General features: G+C 38.2%; 1 long non-coding RNA gene across 1 annotated transcript; it reads right to left on the reverse strand.

Annotated features, from left to right (window-relative positions):
• Window positions 1-8,806: 8,806 nt before the first annotated feature.
• Window positions 8,807-10,781, reverse strand: LOC133713111 (uncharacterized). Its single transcript, XR_009847786.1, has 2 exons — window positions 10,671-10,781; window positions 8,807-9,361 (listed from the first exon to the last, which is right to left on the reverse strand). It is a non-coding gene; the product is annotated as an uncharacterized LOC133713111 (long non-coding RNA).
• Between the last annotated feature and the right edge of the window lie 14,554 nt (window positions 10,782-25,335).

Below are 25,335 nucleotides of genomic sequence, written 5' to 3' on the forward strand. Positions count from 1 at the left end.
AGTGGTCAGATCGTGGCGGCGGTATGCCATGGATCGTATGGCGACGACTATCTCTCTGAGTTTGGTCGATAGGCGAAGAGTGCAAGGGTGTCGGACTGTCAAGCGGATGGACGAAGCCCGGCGACAAGGCACGACGAGTTTCTTCCTGATACTTGGTGTGGGCTCGTCAGGATCTGGCTTTAAGCCTGGATCCGACCGACAAAAGTTGAGGTTGGTGTGGCTTGCTGCGTGGATCGCGTCTGTCCGGCGTTGCAAGTTCGACGGGACAGATTTATGGTGGTGGCCTGCCGGCAGGTCATCTGAGGAGAAGTAAGATGGTTGCGGCGGCTGGGCTCTGTCTTTGTTTCAGGTAGTTTTCTTGGTTTAGGGTTTCGATTAGGGTTTTGGTTAGGTTTTTCTGGTCTTTAGCATGTCCCTACTCTGTTGAGCTAGGGTTGGGTCAAATTGAGGTGCCATGGATGTGGTGTTTTTCCTGGGGACGAATTGGTTTATTGTCGATTTTATCTTATGGTCAATGTGCGGACGAACGATCCTTGCACGTGGTCTGGCTGTTTTGGGACACGGTGTGGAAGAGGGCGTTGGTTGTTTTAGCGGTTGTCTATGAGGTGGTATCGATATTCTCGGGATTCTCGGTAGCCCGAGACGTTGGGCGGTATAGGTGGTTAGGGGTTGGGCCTTTCGGCTCATGGAAGTCATTTTTTGTGATGGACCCGTAACTGGTTTAGGTTCTAGGGAGGAGAGTGGGGAATCATTGTCCACCACCGGTCATTCTCGTCCTATGTAACTTTGGTTCATTTTAATAAAGGTTTTTTATTCTCAAAAAAAAAAAAAAGAGTAATTATTTTATGAATCTGGACTACCACATAACATTGCTATGTGGTGGTCCGGGCCAATAATATCACTTGAATTTTTTTAGAGACGAATTATAAATAAGGATTAAATTCTGTTTAGTCCTTGTACTATGATCATTTTTTCGTTTCAATCCCTGACATTCTCAATTAATCTGAAAAGTCCCTAACGTCAAAATTTCCATCTGATTGGTCCCTCCCGCGTCAAATTAGGAGTTGGCCTTAGGTGAAATGTCCAATATACCCCTCTGTTATTTCTTTTTCCTTTTTAATTTCTTTTTCTCCTTTTTTTTCTTTTTCCTTTTTAATTTCTTTTTTTCCTTTTTTTCTTTTTTCTTTTTCCTTTTTAATTTATTTTTTGCTTTTTTATTTTTTATTTCTTTTTTTTTATCCTTTTTTCTTTTTTCTTTTTTCTTTTTTCTTTTTTCTTTTTTCTTTTTTCTTTTTTCTTTTTTCTTTTTTCTTTTTTCTTTTTTCTTTTTTCTTTTTTCTTTTTTCTTTTTTCTTTTTTCTTTTTTCTTTTTTCGTTTTTCTTTTTCCTTTTTTCTTTTTCCTTTTTAATGACCATCGTATCTTGCTACATTGGTAGCGCCACGTCGGCGAACCAATCCAGATCGACCCGAAACCCCAATTCTTGTTCTCCATGCCGGCGGCCCTTTTTTTTTTTTTTTTTTTCCTTTTTAATTTCTTTTTTCCTTTTCCTTTTTTTGTTTTTCTTTTTTCCTTTTTAATTTCTCTTTTCCTTTTTCTTTTCTTTTTTCTTTTTTCTTTTTCCTTTTTAATGACCGTCGTATCCTGCTGCATCGGTAGCGCCACGTCGGCGAACCAATCCAGATCGACCCGAAACCCCAATTATTATTCTCCACACCGGCGGTCATTTTCCTTTTCCATCAGTATTCTTCTTCTTCACTTCTGTTTTTGGTCAACTTGGCCATCAAAAACCATCATTTCAACCAGACCCAAAATCCAAATCACCATTTTGAGCAAGACCCAAAAACCTCAGGGTCTGAAAAAATGGTAGTTTTCAGTGAAAAGTTTCCAAATTGAGGCTTGATGTGGAGAGAGAAAGTGAGATTTGAGTGGGAGAGAGAGAAGCAGGCTGTGAAAACAAGAGGGGAGTGGTTTAGCGGCGAATTTCCGAGCTGATTGGGATCTGCTTGTGTTTGGGAGATGGCGTCGGCGATGATGGAGTCGAGGGCGGATCCCAACAGAGGGAGATGGCTTCAGAGAAGGTGAAGAAGTGATCGATCAGCTCCTAGCCTCTTGTTTTTGCTCGATGTCCATCTCTGCACCGCCAAGCTAGGTCTTTGCAGGGTTTGGTTTCAATTTGGGGAGAGAAACAGATAGGTTGTGGAGTTTGATCGGAATGGGATTGGTGGGTTGAGGAAGGAGAAAGTAGGCAAAATGAAAAGAAAAAAAAAAAGGAAAAAACGAAATTAAAAAGGAACAAGAAAAAAAAGAAGAAAAAGCAAAAAAGAAATTAAAAAGGCAAAAAAAATTAAAAAGGAACAAGAAAAAAAGAAGAAAAATCAAAAAAGATATTAAAAAGAAAAAAGAAAAAAAAGGAAAAAAGAAATTAAAAAGAAAAAAGAAAAAAAAAAGGAGAAAAAGAAATTAAAAAGAAAAAATAAAAAAAGGAGAAAAAGAAATTAAAAAGGAAAAAGAAATAACAGAGGGGTATATTGGACATTTCACCTAAAACCAGCTCCTAATTTGACGCGGGAGGGACCAATCAGACGGAAATTTTGACGTTAGGGACTTTTCAGATTAATTGAGAATGTCAGGAACTGAAACGAAAAAATGGTCATAGTACAAGGACTAAACATAATTTAATCCTATAAATAAATATAAGTCATATGGACCAATAACATCAACCCAGACCACCACTTGTATCATGGTCCGAGACCATAAGATAATTTTCCAAGAATTTGACATACATGCAATAAAACAAAAACATGAGTAATTTTTATTTCTATTTTTGGTTGAACAGTCATATATTATATAATCTAAATATTTTTTGTTTAACAATTTACATGTTTATCCATTATTATTTGATTAAATTTATACTATAGTTAAAATGTGTAAGACTGACTGAAATTCGGTGCATGGATGTACCCGGAGCACTAAAGCCGTTCTCAGTATCACCAATTACATCATTTATTTGACCCCCCCCCCCCCCCCCAAATCTATTATCGAACCACACTAATGACACGTAAATACTTCAGTTCCAAACGTCCATCCCTAAATAATAGCATGTAACTATAGATCATCATCATTGTTTTAATTAATTTAAATGCTCCCATTATGAGCACGAATATAGTAACGTCTTTTTTAGTTTGACCCAGAAGATTTCAACTCTCTAAAACGTTGAATTAGCCTAATGAGTTGCGCACTTATACAAGCAACCAAGCACATGAAACATGGAATCGTTCAAACAGTGTAGTCCATGCGTGAAGAACTCTCAGATAAACCTTAGAAAATAAAAGGGCTATACTATGGCATGTGTCGTATTTGAGTATTTCCCATTGAATGAAAGCAATTCTCTGAACTATATTTGTATTCGGTTTCTTCCTAAAAAACAGTTTGTTGAATTCCAAATCAAATATTGCTTTGTAGAAATTCATGTCATGGGATTGACAATCTTCCAGCTTACGCTTGTGATCGATGTGAAATATACTGTGACTCATCCACTACCTAGCAAGTGCATGATGAGCGTTTTCTGCATTATATTAGCAATTAAACATGTGATGCAAGCAATTGTGATTGTGTTTTAGATAAGAAATGGAAGTCAAGAGGCAAGTAATGTCTTTTAGATACTAAGATAAACATTCCTATAAATTTCATGTTTACGGTTTAGAAAAAAAAATGCGTACAAATCACAATTAATGTTTTTGTGTGATTTATATTTGGGTGCAGCTATTATTGCCACTCTCTTAAACTCTTTGTTCATCCTACATATTTTTTTCACCCTACTTATAAGTAGAGGTGGCAAATGGGCCGACCCAGCCCATTTTAAGCGGGCCTAGTCGTGCTTCGTGCTGTATTTGGGCCGGCCCATTTATTATCGTGTCGGGCTCGTGCCGGCCCATTTACTTAAACATTAAGCCCGGTCCGGCCCATGGCCCGAGCCCATATCGTGCCGGGCCGTGCTCGTGCCAGGTCAATAAACGGGCCGTGCTCGTGCCTACCCACTATAAAGCACGATTTTAAAATTTTAATTTGAATAAATAAAAATTAATTTTATTTAACTATTTAGAAAATTAAAATAAATTAAGTTCTACAATATTTTTCTTAATCTTAACTTTTTAAGATTAGTTTTCGAATATTTTTTATATTCCACTACAAGATAGAAAGACGAAAAAAAAATAACTCAAAATATATTGCTTGTAGTATATTATTGTGAGATTAATCTTTATTAATATAATGAAGATTTAGTATCATATTATTCTTTCCTTCATTCTATTGTTGTATTATTATGAGATTAGAAAAAATACTTTATGTCAAAACAAGGATATAATGTTTTATTTCACTATTTTGACAATATAAAGAAATAGCAGTGGTGGAATTGTCATGACATTTTAAAAATGGGTCCTTGACCCATAGCCCCAAAATACACTAAAATTAACCCACTTACACCACCAACAAAATTTTGTTCCCACTAACCCCACTTGATAGCTAAATGACGATTCTGGGCTCCAAAAAATTAAAAATCACAGGTAGCCACCCTTATCTCTCTCGCCGACTCTCTCTCATCATCGATCTCAAGGACGAATCGACTCTCTCTCTGCAAGGACGCCGTTGACGACCGATCTCTCTCTCTCTCTGCAAGGAAGACGTCGACGACCCTCTCTCTCACTTTCTCTCTCATCACCGATCTCTTTCTCTGCAAGGACGTTGACGACGACCCGAGGATCCATCTCTCTCTCTGCAAGGAGGCGCCGACGCCGACGATGAGGATCCATCTCTCTCTCTCTCTATGCAAGGACGTCGTCGACGAGGAGGAGGAGGATCTTAATTACAAAAACTCCGAGTCCGATCTGAACCTTCTTCCCCGCACTAATCCCTCCGTCGACCTTCTTCCCCGTTGTTTTCCAACACCGACTTCGTCTTCGGCATCACCGGTGTCGGACCAGCTCGACCAGATGCAACTACTTTGGAGTCGGAGCTCCGAAGACCGACGAGAAATGTAACGAGGTCTCTTCTGGGCTCACCCAAAACCCATTTCAAGGTACTCTCTCTAGTAGTTCTTCATTTGATTTTCTTATTTGGCTAAATATAATTCCTTGTCTGGCAAATGGGTTAAGATTTTGGAGATGTAATGGGGAATAATGATGTAAAGTCTTGATTTTTTTTTTCAGCTGTTTGAATTGTACATACAAAAATGGGTGTTGCTGCTCTAACCCAGAGACTATGCAACTTTGAAATCCGAAGACTGGTGCTGATAATCGGTGTGGCGATTGTTATTGTAGTTGTGAATCAGTGTTTTGAGCTTCCCTTTGGTAAAAATGTTTACTTTTCTCCTGCTGATACTGGTTCAGCTTCAGTGGTCACATTGTTGGGTAATGTTACTAGTTCAAATGATTTGGAGTTAATGATACTGGTGGTTTAGAGTTAGAGGAGTTTGAGTTGGAGAAAGATGCAAGTAATGTAACTGTTGAGAAGAGTTTTCCGGCTTTGTTTTTTTTTTTTTTTTTTGTAATGTGAGTGCAGAATTTAATTAATTAATTTATTTTGGTAAAGTGGGGCAGAAGGCCCAGAAGGAAAGAACAAAGAAAAAAAAATTATCAGGGGGCAATAGACGTCTATTGGGGGGCAGTAGACATTTTGAATTGATGTAATCTCCTCATTTTTTTTCTTTAATCAAAGTTTTATTTGTCTAATTTTAAAAAATAAATGGGTATTAGGGGGCAATAGACATCTATTGGGGGGCAATAGGCGCCTATTGGGGGGCAATACAGGTTATTCAGGGGTCAATCAACCTCTCTGACCTCATATAAGATCTACAACAACCTCTTTGGAGATTTCCGGCGAGGTTTCATAAATCTCTATTGCCCCCCAATAGACGTCTATTGGGGGGCAATAGATGTCTATTGGGGGCAAAAAAACCTTTCCGGTGAGATTTTCAGCAAATTTAGGTGGGCGGCAGCCGGTCACCGGATTCCGGCGGCCGGTCACCGAAATCTGGCGAAAGTTGACCGGATTCAGGCGAAAGTTAACCGGATTCCTGCAAAAGTTAACCTGATTCCGGCGGCCGGTGACCGGATTTCGGAGGCCGGTGACCGGACTCCGGCGGCCGGTGACGGGGCTCCGGCGAAGTCTCCTATAGTTTCTCTCTCTTCCATTTTCTCTCTCTCTCTCTCTAAGTTTCAAAGGGGTGAGGGTAAAATGGTATTAAAAAAAATAATAAAACAAAAAAAAAATCTTAATGGGGTATTAGGGAATACCTCCTTAGAGTGTTTTGGGTAAGAAGGAATTAAAAAAACTTAATGGGGTAAGTGGGAAAAAAATCTCTAAAAATGGGGTAAATGGACAAAAACCCTTTAAAAAAGAGGTCTAATATTCAAATTTCATCATTGTGGTTTTTAAATATTTTTAAAAACAAAATGAAATTTTGTATTTGTAACGGGCCGGCCCACAATATGTCGTGCTCGGGCCGGGCAGGGCCAATGGGCCAATATTCCTAGGCCCAACCCGGCCCGTTATTCTAACGTGCTCGGGTCGTGCCGGGCCTCTTTTAAGCGTGCCAGGCCTGTGCCGTGCTCGTGCTTAGCGGCCCGTTTGCCACCTCTACTTATAAGCTTTTAAATTATAATTTGCTTAGTTTACCGACTTATATTTCCCAAATTACCCTTAGGTGTAAAGATTTCCTTACAACTCAAAATAAAAATAAAAACTATCATCTTATGTGTTAAGTAAGATTTTGCTAAAACTTAACGAGTCCTTTACCGAATAGTCCCTTAGAGTTCAGTAAATGTTTACCGAATGAATCTACAACAACAAAATTGATCAAAGTCTTTGACAATATCCACTGAATGATACAAAAACATTCGGTAGACTTCTACTAAATAGTATCTAATGTTCGGTAAAGTATTACCGAACAAACTACAAGCTAGGATTCAAAAATCACAAACAATGAAATTTGATGATGAATGCTAAATAAAGGCGTTAACTAGGGTTTAAACATGAATAAGAGATTGATAATGAAAGCTTGGTATGGGTATAAATGTTTCATAGGATGTAGTTATTAATAAAATATTATCCATAATTGTAATTTTACATTAGGGTGTATTGGTCTTTTAATAAATGAAGCAAAACGTAGGGTGAACAAACTATAACAAATTACATATAAGTTATTGACAAAATATGACTTAACAAATACAGACAGTTCGACAGATCATGCCCCAAATCATGCCATGCATTCTACTAGGTGTGGGATGCGTCGTAAGCATGTGAATGAGGATGGGCCTTCGCCAAAAAAGCTGCGATTGAGTTTGGCAGTTGGAAGAACTAATCTAGATGCCATGACCATGGGGTTGTGCAATGTCAAGCCGGCTGAGCAGGTATACAAGAAGAGAGGTAGGCCAAAAGGTACAAAAAACAAAGCTAAGGAACCCAAGACTGTTCAAGTTTCTCCTATGAAAAAGTCCCCATCACAGAAACGTAAGTCTCCAAGAAAAGCGGAAAAATTGGTGAATGGTTTGCCGGAATTCACTTTAGTTGAGGATGTCAGTGGTTCCACCCTGTCTCAGGGGAATGAACCTATAGTTGCTTAGTAGGTGATCCTAGTTTTGATTGTCTATGCTAGTAATAAGAATGTCTCTATGAGTCTTGTGGAAGTGCTTAGCTTTAGCGTATCACAATTGCGTGCTCGGCGTCTTAAGGTTAGGTAGAATCGATTGCCTGTAAGGCGAGATATTTTTATGTGGCATAGACTACTCTGAGCAAAAATGTATTATTGGAGTAGTCTTCTGTACTATTCTTGATCTATGAACCGGGGCATACTATTGGTACGCTGCCATTTTATCAAAAAAAAAAAAATGACTTAACAAATACATTTTTTAAAGATTGAATTAAACATACTAGCAAGGCCCACCCACTATGTGTGTGGAGAAAAGTTAAAGGTAGTGGAAAAACTTTTCGTACAACTATCACATTTTGTCATTTTCTGCATTTTATTTTATTATTTTATTTATTTATTGTAATTTATTATATTATCCTTATTAATTAATTATATTTCATAGTTTTTTAATATATAAAGGTTAAATTAGTAAAAAAATTCAATTTTGGAGAGCAAGCTCCCTTCTCTTAATAATAGTATAGATAAGGACTAAATCTTACAAATAAGGACAATTTGCTCTCCACTTGCCACATGTCATGAGTTAATTTACTTTTTTACCCTTAACTACTTCTTTTGACTTTTTTACTTCTAATCCCTTTATAAGGACTAAATCTTATAAATAAGAACAATTTGCTCTCTATTTGCCACATGTCATGAGTTAATTTACTTTTTTTAACCTTAACTAGTTCTTTTGACCTCTAATCCCTTTATGTTACTTTTTTTTTTTTTTTCTGAGAATAATCCCTTTATGTTATTTTTTTTCCTACGAATAATTCTCTTTATGTTACTTCTCAAAAAAAAAAAAAAAAAAAATCTCTTCCTTTTGCACGTTGCTAAGAGAGAGAATCTTAGATCTCTTCGTCAAACTTCTTTTTCTTATTTATTGCTAAATGTGTCCTTGGTTTAGTAACAGCTTCATTTGCAGTAGCAGTATCAGGAGCAGGAGCAGGAGCAGGAGCAAGAGCAGTAGTAGAAGCAATTAGATCTGTCAATCCATGAATGAAATTGAAGCCTCCGGCTGAATATCAATTTGAACCATAAACAATGAATATCAATTCAATTTGATTTGAACAGTAGCAGATCAATAATAGCATATTAATTCAATTTGAACAGTAGCATATCAATAAACTTTGTAATCTCATATATTCTCATTTTCCAGCAAATACAGAATGTCATATGTACTCATTTTTGAAGCAAGCATAGTGAAAACAATAATAACATACAACAATATCAACAAATTGTCAATAATCAGTCAACTTTTGCATCTCAGCCCTCAATGCTCAATCCGTCAGGACCTTTTGCCCATTTTAGTTCTCAACTATTTCAAACGATATCTCTTCTCCAAATATATGGGTTTGAGAGTGGGTGACAATGAACTTAATAAACTTCGGTCAAAACATTCATGTTTTTCAGTGTCTGATCTCTTCACATGAATCTCTCAACTCTAAACATTTACCTTCATTTCACCTTTCCTCCTCTTATTTTCTCTTTTCTTTGATTCAATCCCTATGATGAATCACAATCTTACCCCATAAACATTTGATTTGCAGTGCTTTCAGGGGGTTTCTTCCAAGAGATAGCATTAGCACAGAGGTTGTAGACACCATTGAAAGTACCCTCGAAAGAAATGAATATATCACATCTCACAAAAGGGCACATCAATGTTAGGTATACCCTACAACAATTGATCATATCCAAAATGTATAAATGAAGATAAGAGATAGGAAAGGGATAAAGAGGCGAGGAGAGCGGGTCAAGAAAAACTCTTTCTGAAAAAATGCTTGCAGCATCGATATTTCACAAATCACAACAAAGATATTTCAAGTTTAGGCTAGATAAGTAGCAAACATGTCAAACTAGAGCCTATGAGGATTTCCATGGTATTATCAAACTACTCAAACAAAATAAAAAGTTTGTCTAACTTATGCTAGACACTCATGAATATACTATAAGAGTACTATTCTCATTGCAAGTTCCAGTCTTGATTGCCATCATACTAGAGCATACAGGACATTCATATTATTACCAGAATACTCAAACCCAACAAAACACAGACAGAAATATCCTAAACACTCATGACTAACATGTTAGGCTAACAATTTTCATTTCAAACTCAGGTCTTGATTGCCTTCAAGAACATACAGGGTGTTCTGGGTTTTCTTACCAATGGAAATTTCGAGTCTTCAACTTAGACAACAACTCAGGAAGTACAAAATTCAAGCCTATCAACTATAGTAATTCTTGATAAACCAAATTCATACTAATCCAATACCATAAAGTAGAAAGTCATGCTACTATGACTAAATGCAAAACAAGATTGTTAAGAAATAGGAATAAAATAGTAGAACTGAAATAGATGAACAGAACAAAACTGACATGTAGTGTCAATGGTGCGGTACTGAGTCCTAAAGCATTAATATGCAAGTCCACTTTACTGAACCAAACCTTCCTCACCCACCTAGTCTATCTAAAATCCAATCAAGCGTATGGATAATTAATACACGATCGATTATACATGCAGAGATTAAACATGAGCAAGTGCAATTGTTCTCGAGAAAATGAAGTCTTTTGTTATAGATAAAAAAAATTAACCACTTTCCTAGTAAGACATACAAAGTTCAGTATACGTACCATGAAGGTTCTAGACACCATTGAAAGTATCCACAAAAGAAAAAGAGCAAAATCAAGCAAATTTCCACTCTGAAACTACCAAATGCAGCTGGAAACCAAAACCCAACTCAAAGATTGCAACTCAAATCTTCACATCCAACACAACTACCCGAAACCAACCCAATAAGTAACTCTACACCTACTCCTACTACTCCAACCTCCTCTCACTCTTTCACTCTTGCTTCGCTTCCTCCATTTTCTCCGAAACCAACCCAATAAGTCATCTCCACTCTAGTCTCATTAGCACCTCATCTTTTCACATCCTAATTCGAAGAAACATAAACGAAGGCAGTGAAATTGGAGTAAGGGCTTACCTTATCGACCTCCATTGAAGCCAGATTCGAGCTGAGCACGGATGATTTGAATCCTAGCTGCTACTACGTTGGTTTCGTCACTAGGGTTTTGGATTTTCTGTTTTGGCTCCGTCGCTCGGTCCGTTTTTGGGTATTGGATATGGGTCAGTGGCAATGCCCGTAAATTGTGATGAAACTCGAGCATTTTGGTCATTTTTCATTAAAATTGGGAGTCAGGCTTGCATCATTTGACTTTTGGGCATGACTCATGTCCTTATTTGTATAAATATATATTTTTTTTTGATACAAAGAAGAGAATTTCATTAAGGGCAGACCTCAATGGAGGTGCCTTTGATCAAAGTTGATTACATCAGTGATACACTCTGACATCCTATCTAGCCAAATAGTGTGGAATTGTGCTTCAAAACCAACTGCAACAAGCCTATGAGCTACCATGTTTGCAGACCTTGGTGTATGAGTTAATTGAAATGATGGAATCCATGCAGCAGCTCTCTTAATATCATCAATAAGACCACCATTAGCAAGTAGTGCATGCTCCCTACATTTGACTTCAGCAATAGCTTGCATGCAGTCGCTTTCTACGACAACGTGCTGAATGTGAAGGGAGTTTAAGAGGTCCAAACCTGCACGAAGGGCAAGCAGCTCACATTGCTTCGGGGAGGCCGTGTGCGCAATTGGTCCAGCAAACGCCGCCACAAAATTGCCAGCAGCATCCCGGAGTACACCCCCAATACCTCCTAGTGTGGTGTGAGGCAGAAAAGCAGCATCCACGTTGAGTTTCAAGGCTCCATTCTCAGCTGGCTTCCAAGCTTGCTTACTACTTGTAGTAGTGGGGACTGTGGCTTTACTTCTGGCTGTTTGGAAGTCAGCAAGCCATGCAAGACAACTCAACGAGATATCCTGTGCCGATTGTTGAGTTTCATTCCACAAACACTGATTTCGATTCTTCCATATGGCCCAGATAATCATGAGTAGTTGAGCAAAGAGATGAGGCTGCATAGTGGTTGCTCTCTCTAGCATCCATTCCTTAAAGTTAAGGGCAGGAAGGATGGTGTGCTGTAAGTTAAATGGTGAAGCATGTAGAATCTCAGAAGCTACCGGACACATACAGAACACATGAACAACATCTTCAACTTGATTGTTGCAGATCACACATCTCATAGGCCCCTCATAACCTTTAGTAAAAAGACGATCACGTGTAGGTAAAAGGTTCAGGCAGGCACGCCAAACACAAATGCTAACCTTACCAGGAACTTTAGCCCTCCAAAGACTGCGCCACAAATCCTTATAGGGGTCTCCATTAGATGTTGAGACTAGGACATTGTGCATTACCTCATTGCGGGCAATCCAATAAGCAGATTTAACCGAGTAGAAACCTCGTTTTTCCGGATTCCAAATAAGCCTATCTAGTGTAGGCTGTCTACTAATTGGAATGCATAAAATGCGACCCGCAACCTCTTTTGGGAATAGGCTATACACAATGTTAGATTTCCATTGCCGAGTGGTTGAATCAATCAGTTCATCCACAATACTTGGGGTTGAGTTTGGTGGTTGGTGAATGATGGGAGAACCCTGAATTGGCAACCAATTGTCATGCCATATGTTAACAGATTTCCCATCTCCAATCTTCCACTGCACTCCTGCCTTGAGAACCGACCTACCTTGCAGAATACTTCTCCATGAAAAGGAAGGTGAGTCCCCAACTTCTGCTTCCCAAAAGGAACAATTTGGGAAGTATTTAGCCTTATATAGCCTGGCAATCAAAGATTGAGGGTTGGAAAGAATTCGCCATCCCTGTTTAGCAAGCATAGCAATATTGTAGGCAAATATATTTTTAAACCCCATGCCTCTCTCTTGTTTAGTTAAGCAGAGCCTTTCCCAGCTGCGCCAGTGGATTTTCTTTTTTTTCATTCGTATCACCCCAAAAGAAGGAGGCACAAAGTTGATGTATATCATCACAAAGACTTTTAGGCAGCAAATAGCAGCTCATGGCATACAGAGGCATTGTTTGGGCAACTGCTTTAATGAGAATTTCTTTTCCGGCACAACTAAGAATTTTACTTTTCCAGTTGATTAACTTCTTGGACAATTTCTCTTTAATATAAGCAAATTTGGCTGTCTTGGATCGCCCAACACGCAAAGGTAGTCCAAGGTATTTATCATGCTCATTCACACGTTTTACTGCAAGAATAGAAGCCAACTCATTCTGGAGCCTCAAATCCACATTCCTACTGAATACCACACTACTTTTCTGAAAGTTGACTTGCTGACCAGAGGCTTTTTCATACAGGTCGAGAATTTGTTTGAAGACAGTACATTCATTGCCAGTAGCAAAACCAAATATTAAACTGTCATCCGCAAAGAAAAGATGACTCAAGGTAGGCGCCTGAGGACACATGGTTAGACCCTGCACGATGTTACTATGAACTGCATGTGTAATGAGAGCAGATAAACCTTCAGCACATAGAATAAATAAGTATGGTGACAGGGGGTCTCCTTGTCTTATACCTCGTGTGGGAGTGATGGGAGGAGAAGGCTCTCCTTGTACCAGGATAGAGTAACTGACAGTAGTCACATTATTCATTACCATACTAACCCAAGCAGGATGAAAGCCCAATTTTGTAAGAATTGCCTGCAAGTAATTAAGGCCATTCAAGTCTATCATATGCCTTGCTGATATCTAACTTGAGAGAGAAGAAACCTTCCTCTTGATGTCGTAGCTTGTGCATAAAATGGGTTGCTTCATTGGCAACTAAGGTGTTGTCCGAAATAATACGTCCTGGCACATAGGCACTTTGTAATGGTGATACAATGTCAGGTAGCCATTGTTTAAGTCTGTTTGCAACCATTTTGGAGCATATTCGGCAAATAATATTACTGAGAGCAATAGGCCTGAAGTGGGCAGCTTCTGTGGGATTTTTGATCTTTGGGATCAAACACAAATATGTGTAATTGGTGGCCAGTTCCATAGCTCCAGTTTCTAGAAAACTACGAACTGCAAGACATACATCCAAACTGACAATGTGCCAATATTTCTGATAAAAGAAAGGTGACATACCGTCAGGTCCAGGACTCTTGGAGGGGTGCATCTGAAAGAGTGCAGTTCTGATCTCTTCATCAGAGTATGGTTGTAATAGGATTTCGTTCATTGCAGGTGTTACTTTCGTTGGTGTGGCCGCTACGATTGCACTTAGGGCTGTTTGGCTTATATCTTCCGAGGAGAAGATGCCCTGAAAGTAATTCAATAGTAATCTTTGTATGTCATCAGGGTCTACCTGCCATTGTCCTTGTGCATCAAGTAATCCTCGGATAAGGTTTTTGTTTCGTCTGTTGCTTGCTTTTCTATGGAAGTAGGCGGAATTCCGATCACCCTCCTTTAGCCACAATGTTCGCGATCTCTGCTTCCAGTATTTTTCTTGTTGCATCAAAATTTGACTCTGTTTAACATGCAACACACGTTGCTCTTCATACTGCTCCGGGGAGAAAGGTAATTTCATGAGATCGTTCAACTTTTCTTGAATGACACGCAACTCAGCTTTTTGATTGTTAAAGTCTGCAACATGCCATTGCATGAGTCTTTGTCCTGTATCTTTGATCTTTGCAGCTATCTGGTTTAGGGCATTGCTAGTGGATGGTCTTGTCCACGATCGTTGAATAATAGCTCCACAGTTGGGATGATCATGCCACCCTTCCTCAAACCGAAATAGCTTCGGACTTTTGTTGAACCGTAGCTTTTCCATACTAACCATAATCAAGAGTGGACAATGGTCAGAGTCGCTGGGGTTCAATGTAACAACCCTACTGTACGGGAATTTAGCCCTCCATGAGGGACAATGAAAGCTCCGATCAAGTCGTTCTTTTGTGAATCTGTTGCTCCATGTAAAGCGACTGCCAACGAATCCCATATCGATTAAGTTACACTCTGCCATAGTTCGGCAAAAAGTGGCCATGGGTGCTGCCTCTCTTGGTCTTCCTCCTGACTTGTCCCGGTTGGACATGATTTCGTTAAAATCCCCGGCGACCAGCCAAGGTAGAGTGTAGTTCTCCAGTGCAAGGTTTCTGAGAAGAGACCAAGTGCAGTGTCTTCCTCCCCGCGCAGCTACCCCATAAATTCCAGTGAATCTCCATTTGGTTGCATCATCTGGTTTCCCAATGATTACATCGATATGGTTTGGAGATCTCGAACGGAGTTCCGCATGAGTGTCGTCATTCCACAACAGGGCAACCCCCTGTGATTCTCTCTCTTGTGGGAAGGTGATATTGTCAGTGAAGCCTAATCTTCTCGTTAGGGCATTGATATGTTCTTTCTGCGCAAGTGTTTCAGAAAGGAAGATAAGACTAGGTTTCTTTGCTTGTACAATATCAAGAAGGGCTCTTTGTGATTCATAGTTTACTATCCCTCGGCAATTCCAGACCAAGATGTTGCCTTGCAACATCGTGGAGCGTGAGGATCTCCAGTGGTTAGTTTGGGTGGCGTCGCACAAGGCAGGCGGCGCTTAGGGTTTCTCTCCGGTGGTTAGGTTGTATAAATCTTTTTGAAAGTGGGTTTTCTGTGTTTACATCTTTGGTCATGTGCTATTATGTAATTTTCTAAACAAAGTATTGGGTAAGGTGACAATAGTTGCACCCTTTATATTTATGTGTTTAGGAAATACAATTAATTTCCAATTGTGGTTGGTTTAATATGTTAACAATATAGATTCTCAATTGTGCGTGTTATGTGAGGTACACAGTGGGACTACACTCCATCTTTGCAGAGAGTGTCCCTTCACCAATTCGGTGATTCAATCAAATGCTCTTCTTCAACAAGTATGCTATAGTCCTCAAATTGTGCACGGTGATGTTCTTACTTGGTTAAAACATTGTGCACATGTTCTTTCTCTAACTCAGTTTGGGGAGCTACTTTTTCTGCTTTGGGGAATATGGAAGGAAAGGAACGACAGGGTCTGGAACCAAAAGTGTAGGGTCGCTTGTGATGTGAGGTTGGGATTGGTTTCAAGATTGTCGGAATTTCGCTTTCACAATATGAAACAAACCCGTGTTAAATCTAGAAGTGCTAGAGTTGTTCGGTGAGTAGCTCCTCAGATGGGTTTTCTAAAGATTAATGTGGATGGAACCTTACATCGTATCACACGGGCAAGCGACCTGGGGTTTGTGGTTAGGGATGAATGGGGAAATATGTTGGCAGAGGGGGAGTTGGGCCTTTGTCTAGTTTGTTATCTCCAGAACATGGGGAGGTGTTGGCATGCAAGCATGCGTTGGAGTTCACTCGGGATCATGGTTTAATTCCAGCTATTTTGGAAACCGATGCTACGGAGGTGCAGCGTCAACTTAATGCTCAACCTTCCACAGTTCCACCAGTACTTCTGTGTTGGGCAGGATGTTTGAGGATGTTGGGTACTCTTGGGGGACCAACCCAATTTGAGGGTGAGTCATGTTGGTCAAAGAGGAAACATGGTAGCCCATCAGCTGGCTACTAGAGCTTGTGCTCTTAGAGAGTTTCGGTTTTATTTTTCTGCTCCTGATTTTCTTCTACCTACTGTTACAGTAGAGCTTTGTAATGTTTAAATAGTTTTATTTTCAATAAAGGGTTGATGTCTTTAGGTTGCAAAAATAATATGTGTTATCTTAGTATATCGATCAGAAAGATCCTTGGAATAATTTTTTGGTTATCTTTGTGTGCATTCTTTCTTTAAATGCAATCTTGTGCCAAAGTTCATTATCTTTACGTGTTGCATCCTTTTTTTCCCCCTCCTATATAGCTAATGCACGCAGTCAAGTGACTGAAAACTAAAACTACTATTACTACATTGCTTATTAGTACGTGTTACAACCCGCCAAATTTTGTATACAGACAAGCTAGACATTAAGATTCATACAATCTTTATCTTTTCAGAAAGTCCTCTCTCCCCCTAGTTTTGGCATCCTGGATCATGGCAATGCTGAAATGGTGGTTTGTTTTCATCGTTGGGATTTTCATGTGTTTCAATGATGCGGGAAGCGTGAACACAATAGTAAGAGGCTCCGTCAAGCGTCGAAAGCCATATGAGATGAGCTAGAATCCCACTAGCAATTACGGACACAGCCGTAAGAAACATAGAGAAACTTCTCTAATATTTATCTTTTTATCAATAATGAAAATTACAATCTAAGAGGTGCCTTATAAAGGGCACATAGCATAAACCTAATACAACTAGAAAACATAAAGAATAATTTATTGTAGACTAAAACTAGGAAACCTAATTAAACCTGATTAAATAAAAATCGGAAATAGAATCCTAGATACTAAAGAATATTACGCTTGGAATCTCAATCAAGATTTTGCTCGAGAATTCCGATATATCCAAAAGAGTAATTTATGATTAATTCCATCATTATGAAGCCCATTTGAATACCACTTTTCAATATTCAAATTATTCTTCTTAATGTGAAGACGCTTCTTTCTTTTCGAGATTTTTTGTTGAAATTGGCTAAAATATCGTCCTACATCAGTCTCTTCCACTTGAAAAGAACTCGACCTCGAGTTCCTCTTGTATGCAACTCGATTATTAGTAGGAATTTAGAATAAGCATCTTGAAACTTGAACTCCTCCACTTGAAAAGGAATGGGCATTGACTTCTCCTTGGGTTGATCTTGAACACAATTAGGCATGCATGACATGGATATCGATGTGATGAATGAATCAGCTTCCTTGTCCTTAATGGGTTTCTCTTTAATCTTCAAAGTGGCTTCTTCATGTTACTTTTCACACACCTCAGGATGGTCATTCTTGGGTGTTCTTCCTTCCAGGCTTGATTTTAATTTTGTGCGACTCCCACCTAAATAAATATGTGTTGTCTTTGCAATAACCACCTTTGACGCTTTCATGCCATAGTCTTCCAAAAAGCACATTAGTGTCGTCCATGTCAATCACATGACAAGGAATCTCTTCTTTATAAAATTTTCCCATAGAGACAGGAACTTTACAAACCTCTGTTACTTGTGCATATTCATCATCTCCAAATGAAATCCAGTATGGATCCCTCAGCTTCACTGTCGGTAATTGAAAATAATCCACAACTTTGTTTTGCTACAAAGTTCTTTCGTAGACCACTGTCAATTATTACAGAGCATATCTTGTCTTTGATGATACATGTAGTTCGGAAGTCGTCGTAATCCGGCGTTGTGAATATTCAACGTTCCATGTTTCTTCTTTTTTTTTTTTTTTTGGATTGATGAGGTTGTCCTAGGGTGAATCTCTTGGCATGTTCCTCTTCAACGAAACTTTCTTTGATAGATACTCTACGACCAGCGTCGTTGACGCAGTCGGAAGTAACCTGGGTTTACAAGCGATAAACCTTAAAAGACATAGTTCTGGAATCCACCAGAGAAAGAGAGAAAAATCTCTAATTTTTATTCAATTTGATATCAAAACTGATTCTAGTACAAAGCATAATGGTGCTTATATAGGCATCTAAAACCCTAATTTTAAATCATAACCTATCAATAAATCCTAAAGAATCCAAATTAAAAAGGAAACTAAAATCCTAAAATAAAAAGAATCCTAAAACAAATGTAAAACAAGCCTAAAAATATTAAATCCCGAATCGGATAATTGAAACGATATATTTTGGCCTAAATCTGTTAGGGCTCACTTAAGTGAGTCTTGAAGATGTCGTTCCCATTCCAGAATGGTATCATGCGTCTCAAACGGACATTCTGGCTAAAATTTACTCAAATCTGATTCACAATCCAGAACTTGACTCTTTGCATGAGAAATCCGAAAAGTCCAAAACCAAATCTTCTTGAATATTCTAGCGGCTAGTAACCTCATTATGCGTAAGTTACCTATTTTCCAATCACTCTTCTTGATTCTACGCCGCTTCTTTATTTTTCTAGTTTTCCGGCTAAACCAGGCCCATTCTCGTCATACATCAGTCGTTGAGGTTGGTGGTAGTGAGCTTCTCCCTTGGATCGTCGTCTGCTAAAGAGCGGGCGATACCCGCTCTGATACCAAATGATGCGGGAAGCGTGAACACAATAGTAAGAGGCTCTATCAAGTGTCGAAAGCCATATGAGATGAGCTAGAATTCACTAGTAATTACGGACACAGCAGTAAGAAACATAGAAAAACTTCTCTAATATTTTTTTTTTATTATTGATAACTTGAATGAAAATTACAATCTAAGAGATGTCTTATAAAGGGCACATAGCATAAACCTAATACAACTACAAAACATAAAGAACAATTTATTGTAGACTAAAACTAGGAAACCTGATTAAATAAAAACCGGAAATAGAATCCTAGATACTAAAAAATATTACGTTTGGAATCCCAATCAAGATTTTGCTCGAGAATCCCGATATGTCCAAAAGAGTAATTTATAATTAATTTCATCATTAAGAAACCTATTTGAAGAATACTACTTTCTAATATTCAAATTATTATTTTTAATGTGAAGACGTTTCTTTCTTTTTGAAATTTTTTGTTGAAATTGGCTAAAATCTCGTCCTACAAATACAATGGTAAGTGAATTCAATTTGATTGCCGTTCTCTATTATAATATTGCATCGTAGTTTTTGTCTAATTCACTTTAGTTTTTCCACTCAATGTATGGTAAATTTTTGCAGAGGCAATTAGGGTGGTGACAAATCAAGAAAAGCAGGTAAAGTTGGTTAATTTTGATACTTCTTTTGGTCAAACTCCAAAAAAAGACTAATTTCTCATTGTGGCTAGACTTTTCACCTGATGACCGTAATCCACACGTGCCTTTACAGTGAAAAGTTATTACTAGGTAGTCATTATTGTTACTCAAGCGCCTCTGCAGGTCGGACCAAATGAGCTCTCAGGTGCAAAGAGAGACTCGATTACACGTCCTAGTGATCACAAGCAGGGCACAAATACCGAACCTATAAAGCCGCCTCCCATTCATAGGATAACCAGTGAGCCATCAAAGCCGCATTCCCAGCAAAAACAGTGAGCCTATGCCGCCTGATCAAAGTCTCATTCATAGCAGCAACAGTGAGCTTATGCCTCCTGATCAAAGTCTCGATCATAGCAGCATGCAGTGAGCCTATGCCTCCTGATCAAAGTCTCGCTCATAGCAGCAACAGTGAGCCTATGCCTCCTGATCGATCAAAAATTCATTTATAGCGCAAATTAAAGATGGCATTTACTCATGGAACGGTGATCACATTAGCTTAAAACTTAATAAAAGGGAGTGCATGCTGCTCTGAGTTCTGTGATTGGGTAATTCGAATTTGGATACATGATAATATATATCAGTAATTGCTACTTGTACTTTTATGTCATGCTAATACTGCACTGATATTAATGTAATGGATTCCGTGTATAATTAGAGGTGGATGAACACGAATATCTTTATAGTTAGTTTGTACCATGGCCGGTGTAAATTTTGTATAAGCTTGAACGTGGCTGCAGATCCCAAAAGATATGTCTAACAACTAAATCTCAGAAGCTCATGTACTCAATTGAGAAAAACAAATGCGTTCAATTCATTATGTGATTACTCATAGTTTCTTAAACATAGGTCAAAAAGATTAGACGGTGTTAAAACAGAGGAGTTGTATTGATTGTTGCTTAATTACTTTGTACATGTCTATATACATATTTATAGAACAAGCTAACCGACCTCCGCCAACTCAACTCCAACGACCTTTCATGTGGTTAATTGTTAACCACACATTAGAACACAAAACTAGAACTCACTAGATATAGATTATTTACATGATCATTCTAGACATGTTCTAGCTAGAATTATACAAGTTCTTGATTAATCTAGATAACTAGAGAATAGTTTAGAAAGTTCCCAATGTGCATTACTGTATTAACAATCCTCCTTAATGCGCATTGATGATACTCCAAGCATGCTTTGTAGCATTTCAAATCTTGCCCTTGTGAGTGCCTTAGTGATAATATCTGCTAGTTGTAACTTTGTCTTGCAGTATTGGAGCTCAATTTCTTTGTTGGTTGATGCTTCTCTTAAGAAGTGATGCTCGATATTGATGTGGTTTGTTTTGTTATGAAACACCGGATTCTTCGTCATTGCAATAACTGACTTGTTGTCGCTGAATATTCTTGTAGCATTTGCTTGGTGCACTCCCATGTCTTCAAATATTCTTCTTAACCATATTGCTTGACATCCTGAGCTTGCGCTGCTACAAACTCTGCTTCAACTGATGACAAAACTATTGTATCTTGTTTTCTTGAAGACCATGAGAATATGCCAGACCCAATTGTGAATGCACTGCCTGAAGTACTTTTCATGTCATCCATTGATCCAGCCCATTCACTGTTTGTGTAGCCAAACAGTTCTGAATCATATCCAACCAACTTTGTCTTATATGTAGGCTGATACCAAATACCATAGTCAATGATACATCAAAGATATCATAAGATCCTTTTTGCGACACCATAATGTATGCGACAAGCTTTCTATCAAGATTCATGCATGCAAAAAAGATTTTTATTATTGTGCATTAAGTCACAACTGCAATGGTGGTCGCGAGCTTTCTTCCAAAGCTGAGCCATAGTCGCCGCACATTTGCTATTTCAATGGCAGGATTCTCATAATTAATCCTTGTGTAAATTGATGCAGACTAAAATGAAATGCATTTGTATCTTAGATTTGCTAGCACAGAAAATCCTGTTGCGTAGAATTTGCTCAAGTTAGGAACTTATGATAGCACAAATTTCAAACGGTTGCAAATGTTTGAATTTACACAAGTAACCCTTAATCCCTAAGCTCAAAAAAAAAAAAAAAAAAAAAAAAACACCCAACCCCTTACATATTCCAATGAGAATTGAATCAATGGTCTTTATAATGTTGAATTTATAACTTACCAACAGATCACACCTTATGTTGGTAATATTGTGGAGCTATACCAAGCTAGCAAATAGCAATTACTGGTTTAACTCTTCAATTAACATAGGGAAACAAGACAGCTTCGATAAAGTTCTTCATGCTTTAGAGTCATGGCAATAGCTAGATCCTATATATACCAGCAAGCATGAATCAAATTAAGAGAAAAAATGTGAGTTGTACTTAACATTCAGATTTTCAACTATATATATATATATATTTCCTTTGAAATTACAAAGAAGTAAGAGGCCGAGGGCAAACTACATTTCCACTCATACCACTAATCAATTAAATTTCCTAGCAAGATGACTCCAATTTAAAAGCATAAATGATGATATAGAAACCGCAATTTTTATGTAATCAAGTCCATACTCCTTTTGATTGTCATCATCCTCTACTGACCATCACGAAACTTATCCACTTTAGAATCGCATGCATTAACCCATCGAGTGAAATGATTGCACTGACTAGTTGTGATCAATCATTCCCAGAGAAGGTGCTACGATTGTAGATGTCAAGAAAGCTGTTCCTCAGGTGTGGATGGCCCCGGACTCACAATTCCGGCCATTAGAAATCTGCTAACTTGTGATCCCAACTTAATTAACACCATTCCAAAACCATGCCTTTCCAGCAAGACGGATTGTATGATTTGCAAGACAACAGTGTCGCCCGAGCTGATGATGAAGAGTAGTTTCTGAAGATGAAGAAGACATAGCTTGTGTGGTGACGGAGGCATGACAATTAGTGGGTTAAGAAATGAGAAAGGTAGAGATCGAGTGGAAAACATACAGTAGGAGAGAACAGAATGGTGGGAATAAGAAAAAGACAGATCGAGCGATGGGAGACTAATGGTAAAGATGAAACCTTGAAGAACAAAATGGACGGAATAAAAGGAGGTAGTTTCAAAATCCAAAGCAAAGCTGAAAATTTTCAGTCAAAGATGCTGACACTGACGGTTGGTAAGTCTGACGAGAACATAAGCTCTACTCTGTCTGGTTCAGTCATAAATTGACCAAAGAAAAGGTTCAAAGTAAAAATAAAAATATTTACTGGTTCAGGCTCAGACAGATTTTTGTGTACCTTCTGTTACTCTGTTTCAGGTCTTTATTAGATCTTTGGCATTCTTATTTGAACTAAGATTTGACTAAGCAAGAAATGCTGAAATGGAGGTTTGCTTTCATGTTGCTCTTTACCTTTGGATTTCATTAACTACTAGTCAAATAGCTGAATGATTCGGACATTTTTGGTAAAGATCGAGTTGAAGCATGGTTCTACCATGTTCAATTCTCAACAATCAAAGTTACAACCATGGATATATGAAAATACAAGGACAGAAACTGTTTTCTGGAAAACGGGGATTGCAAGCTATGGATCAATCCTTACTGGGCAGCAGAAACTAAAATAACACACAGAACACCAGATTTTGGTTACGCAATGAAAATCTCAAATATGAGATTAAAAACACTGCGGGGCTCTTACTCTTGAGAACCCAAAATAAGAATCATCTTATTCAAAATGATACGTTCTTTTACAAACTTGAATAGCACTAGCTCGGCTACAATGTTTAGACAAAAGTTAACACAAAGTTTGTCTATCTTCTTGAACTCCTTCACTTGAACGATCACAAAACCTTGCTCTTCTTTCTTCACAATCTCTCTACTGATCTCAAGAGAGTTTTTATGCATATGAAAGCATGATCAATAACACTTATACATGGACCAAGCGTATCGACACTTTGTGAAGACTCAAACTCAAGTAAACATGCAAGACTTTATCAATATTCTTGCCTCTCTAGATACCCACCATTCTGCCGTGTAAATTTCTCAAATATATTCAGTACCAACGGCAAAAACCTCTGACCTAAAGATTCTAACCTAATTCTCATTTAATTATGAAAGAAACTTTCCATATAAGAAATTCAACAAATCTTAAGGAAAATCAATTAGGAATAGACAAGTCCTAAAAACCCTAGGGCATCAACACCACGATTTTAACACTCAGAAAAATCTTTTAAAGACATAAATACATAAAACCTAAAACCTACTTTCCAAAATCGGACTCCACATAAAACTGACTGTTGACTCGGGGATTGCAACACACGTTGCAATCCCATGCATATGCAGATGCATTTACCTGTGATTCTCCAAGATCAGTAAAGGGATTTTGTCACAACTTTGTATGGGAATGCCAACACTACATGTACAAGAATTGTACCTACAATCTCCCCATTTGGCATTCCTATACAAAACACATCTAAGCAACGCAAACTCCCCCTCAACAAGTACAGGAGGAGAGAATCACAATCCATACTTTTCCTGAAACACTTAACACACATTGGTAAAATGCATAAGATAGAATAACGTTATCACAGTTATGAATCTGCTTTCTCCCCCTTTTTGAATAGGAATGACAAAGGTAACTTACGTAGCGGAAGCAATGTAGAAGGAGGATCACAAATAGACACTGGCCCAAGTCGAATCAATCAGAGGAAGATAGTCCAAGTATTAATACTCCCCCTAAGTGAGATCATGTTATGAGAGATGCAAGAATGAAATGCAAACACACAATTAGTGAGTTGTATCCAAATGCTAAGAACAGATTTAATTCGCATAGCTTTCCCAACAAGAGCAATACCACTTAACCATAAACAAGAGTGCAACAAATTAAGTTCACACGAGTGAATTGATTCCGACAATCACAAGGTAAGATAGAGGTTGATCGAGTATTCTATACCTCTTGTTGTGAAGAGTGAACATATCTCAAGATGGGGTGTGTAATATTTGTGGAAACCTGAAAAGCACGGCTCACATACGAAACAAATTTAAGCACGTAAACTATATTCCCCCTTATAACACCGTGTAGGCATGATTTTGAATTTTTCTTTTGGCCTTTCACACAAAGTAACATTTTTGCTCAAGAAGACTACGACCCATGTAACGAGTATTATGCTAGCAACTCCCAAGTCAGATGACTTTAGGGTACTAGATGTAACAAGGACATCCCAAAGAGCACATCTACTCGAGTCAATAGTTTCACAATCCACCGGGGTGACCAAATCATTCCCGTTTCTTCCCAATCCTCATATCGTTCGTCAAGACCGAGGCCTGTTTACTTTGGGAATAGCCTGGCCATGCTCCATAAATCATTCATTTTTTTTTTTTAAGGAGCAGCAAAAATAAGGAAATATTTCGTACAAGAGTATTGAGAACAGGCCAACGAACAAATATGACTTACCACCACTTAGAGTATGTGTGCATGTGATGAACCAAAGTGATAGAGAATATGTTGTTCATACTCACAAATACAAAGTGATGTAAGAATAGATTCAAAACATGTCAGGCACCTCATTGCACACAGATTTAAGGAAAAGAGTATGGCCCTTGTCAATCTAAGTTCAAAATAATCGGTCAGACACTCGGGGATACAAACCACTATTTTTCAATTCTGAATTTCCAGAAACTGAACCTAACAATGCAGAAGCGTAAAGATAATGCACCTACACTATCATGAAGACATACACCATGAATGCATGCAAAATGGATCAAATGAAGTGAGAGTATCAATACTTAGAGCATCCACCAACGGTGCTTCTAAGTGATTCAAATTGAGTTCTGTCTAATGGCCTAGTAAACGAATTAGCCAATTTGTGTTCAGTAGGAACGAAAGCAAGCTCAAGCATATTATCAAGATTATCTGTATGAGCAGAAAAATGATTATTTGAACATTTTTTAATCCAGATTTGCTTCTGCTTTGTTTTTGTTTCCAGATCCACGGGGATTGAAGCCAGCTTTGCAATCCTGGTG

Source organism: Rosa rugosa, chromosome 5, assembly GCF_958449725.1.
Source record: "Rosa rugosa chromosome 5, drRosRugo1.1, whole genome shotgun sequence".
In the NCBI taxonomy this organism is placed as follows: Eukaryota; Viridiplantae; Streptophyta; class Magnoliopsida; order Rosales; family Rosaceae; genus Rosa; species Rosa rugosa.